Raw genomic sequence first — 3495 nt, 5'->3', positions numbered from 1 at the left:
AGCTTTCTGGGGTCCTGATGCTGGTGTGGTGGCAATGTTGGACCTGCTGCGATGGCCCAGGTGTGCCCAGAGCAGGCAGAGCCTTGTCCTGGGGAGCAGAGGGAAGCAATTAACGTGAGACCAGAGAACACATGGTGCTTAGGGATGAAAATAATGGGGAGAAGGGGAGGAAAATCCCAATTCTTTCTGTGTTTGCACTTATCTGAGAAGCCACTAGATGGCAAGAACAACCTGCCGGCAGCTGGGAGGCACTGCGAAGATGCTTAAAGCTCAGATGGTGATTTTTGGGGTGATTCCCTGCTGCATTTGACATTTGGGTGTCTCTTCCCCTCCAGCACCAGCTCTGAATGCATCCAAGATGTTGCTTGGACAGTTAGCTTAAGGACGATGTATTTTTAACCCTTCAGATGTGTGCATGGCAAGGCCAGGACAGGTCAGTGTCCGAACTTCTCTGCTCTATCAAACATTCTCCTCATCAGGGGAGAGAGAAATTTTCCTCTGATGCTGCATTTTGTCTGTGATTGACCAACCAACCAACCAAACAAACAAAACAAACAAAACAAATCAAAAAAACTGTTTAAGCGAGCTTGGAGGAAATGCTGAGATCTCGCAGTCCTGTCATTGCACAGCCAGCAGAAGGTGCAGCGATGGAGGGATGGTCTCCTGCCAGGTTGCTCTGTGCTCTTTGCAAGCTTTAATACCTCTTTCCATGCTTATTATTGGTCTGCCTGACTATTTTTCCTTTCTTTCCCCTCTGTCTTTCCTCTGTATCAGGGAACTGATATACTTTCATTCACTGCTAATGGGTAGGGCTCTGATAAAGCCTTCGGGAGCATCTGGGGCAGGACGTGGGCCAAGGGGAAACAGTGGGGTTCCCAGCACTGCTCTGGGGTGCTGGCAGTCTGCAGGGAGACCTGCTGGCTGGGCTGGCTTTATCCCAATACATATCCCATTTGGTAGTTTAGTTCCTCTGGGCGAGGAAGAGAGCATCGGCCTGGGTCTTCTAGCCTTGAGCAACTGCATTTTAAGGCAGCTTCTCAAGACACATTCATTTTTCCACTGAGGGCAAGCGCTGATGTGCGAAAGGGGATGGTGTGGTTTTATGTGTTTATAAACTACTTGAAGACATCTCTGATCAGTACTCTGTGCTTTTTATTGGCCATAAATTCACACTATAGCAACACTTTATTGCACCATAAGCAGACAGGTGGCTACCTCTCTTAAAACCCTTAAAATGCTGCGTTTCTCACCGGCTCCTGGTCTTCATCCCTTTATACACCTCCCAGGAAGGGAAAGGGAGGTGTTTGCATGAAGCAACTTCAGCCAAATGCTTTAAATGGCAGCATATAGGACATGGGAGCCACCTATGGGGGCTTGGTCTTGAATTGTGGGTGCAGAGAGAAGGAATTAGGTTGCTCCAGCTGGAGGTGATGAGTGCCTGCACTGCTGTCGGTCTCACCATCCCTAGTGCTGGCTGTTGGAGAGGGGGACAAGGGCATTGTGGATCTCATGGGGGCACCATGGGATGAGGCAAGCAAAGCAGCTGTGTTTTAGGGGGCTCCAGCACTGAAAGGAGGATGCAGCACCCATGGGGACTGATGTGGGGGTTAGGGCTTCTGTGTGCCAGCCAAGGGCTGAGCATTTTCCACATGCAGATGTGTGTGAGAGGTCTGCCCCGGATCTTCATTCATCCATCAGGGGTCTCTGCGTGGCTGGTGAGCTGCTGGGCATGTGGCTGATGCTGCCTGCAGAGGTGATGCTAAATTAGCTCTGAAAGCAACAGCTCAATAAGGAGAGCAGAAAGGCTGTGGGTATGGATTTAGACTTCTCCTGCAAACGATCTCTGAAGTCTGGTACTTACTTTTAATGATTTCTTCGGCAGCTGCTGTTAGCTCTCGTTTGAGTGCCTGCTTCTATCTGTGCTGCGCTGGGGAGTTCATTATCTCACTTGACGGCAATGACTGAGACAAGGGAGTCAGCAGTGCGGGGGGTGTTTTGGGAGATGGAAACTTCATGTGTGCCTGTCGCTTCATCCTGCGTCCTGGTAGCATCCGTCTGCTTTGTGCTGCAGAGGCTGGGGTCATGCGGGAGTGCCCGGTGCCTGCTGGTGCTTTCGGCGGGTCGTGGTCGGGGGCTGTTAACGCCAGGCACTATTCTCAAAGCAATAAGAGGGAGCAAAGGGGGAGCTAGAGGTGAGAACCTGATGCACGTCATATTAGCCCTGTGGTCTTCCTGGCTTCCACTCCGTTTTGGCGGACCAAGGGCTGAGAACAGGGAGCTGGGAGCATGGAGGCAGTGACACGGAGGTGCCATAGGATGGCAGCCCCTGGGTGCTCTCTGGAGAGAGAGGAATCACTCTGGGGACTGGTAAGGACTCGCTCTTTGGTTTCTAAAAGCAGGGAGGAAGATGAGGATGCTGCTTGCGCAGGCTGCAGCCCAGAAGAGGTCAGCACAGCCCAAGGATTGGGTGGAAGCAGGCAGGGGGTGCGGGGCCACTGCTTTCCTGGGCAAACCCGCTCCTTGTGGGGACAAAGGGGGCACCGGGCTCTCACTGCTCTGCATCACCATCCCTGGTGGCATAACTCCTACCAAGCAGAGGACGTGGGTCTTGATAGCTGAAGGTGGGGAGGGCTGAGATGGGAGATGTCCACGGCTTGATTGTCCCCTCCCGAGTCTCTCCAGATGCTCTTGGTTACTCTTTTGGGAACGTGGCCCTGCAGAACCAGATGCTGCCCTATGCTGCTGCTCCCTTGCTCTGTTGTGATCTGTGGGGATGGTCTGGACTTCCAGGGTCCCAGGATGCTGTCATGGAGAGAAGTGGGCTTTTACTTAGGCATAAGGAGAAGTTTCTCCTGGAAAAAAAAAAAAAAAAGCCAACCCCAAGGATCTGTACATGCAAGAAAGCAAGGAAAGTTTATAACAGCAAATGGTGATTTCAGCTCTGCTCCTGGGGGTTCTACTATGCAGCAAAACAAAGCTCACTGCAGCTGTTGTATATTTTCCTCCAGCTCCCCAACTTTGCTGCATTTTAATGTACAAATTCCACCCCCACCCCCCCGGCATTTGTACTCTGAGCCCCTCCATGCCACATACCAAGCAGTGCGACTCTCTGCTGCAGTGGCAACAGGTGCTGCAGATTCACTCCCATCCGTCCTTCTGTCTTGTCTGTCTGTCTGCTGAGGGGTCGAGCCCCAGGGCTGCTCTGTCCCCCCCAGCCCTCACTGAAACTGGGTGGCACAGCGCCGAGTTCAGGGCCTGAACAGATGGTCCTGGCCCGTGCCAGAGCTTTGTGCCGGTGAGGGCAGGGAAGTGTCACGAACCAGTTGCTAATTAGTGATTAATCAGCGAGCTGTGCTGAAAGCAGGAGGTCACAGCAGATGATGGGAGATGGGAGGAAGGACAAAGAGACGGGGCCCCTGGGAAGGTGTGGCTCAGGTGTTTGCATCCTTGGGGGAGCTGGCGGTCGTGGTGCAGGGGGAGTTTTCCTTTTTGGTG

General features: G+C 52.7%; 1 long non-coding RNA gene across 1 annotated transcript; it reads right to left on the bottom strand.

Annotated features, from left to right (window-relative positions):
- Window positions 1-815: 815 nt before the first annotated feature.
- Window positions 816-3222, bottom strand: LOC308181037. The gene is made up of 3 exons (XR_013941301.1): window positions 3094-3222; window positions 1862-2802; window positions 816-1745 (listed from the first exon to the last, which is right to left on the bottom strand). It is a non-coding gene; the product is annotated as an uncharacterized lncRNA (long non-coding RNA).
- Window positions 3223-3495: the final 273 nt, after the last annotated feature.

This window comes from Anser brachyrhynchus (genome assembly GCF_964034855.1).
Source record: "Anser brachyrhynchus genome assembly, chromosome: 21".
NCBI lineage: Eukaryota > Metazoa > Chordata > Aves > Anseriformes > Anatidae > Anser > Anser brachyrhynchus.
Note: the sequence above shows the minus strand (reverse complement) of the source record. Positions and strands in the feature narration are given on the sequence as shown.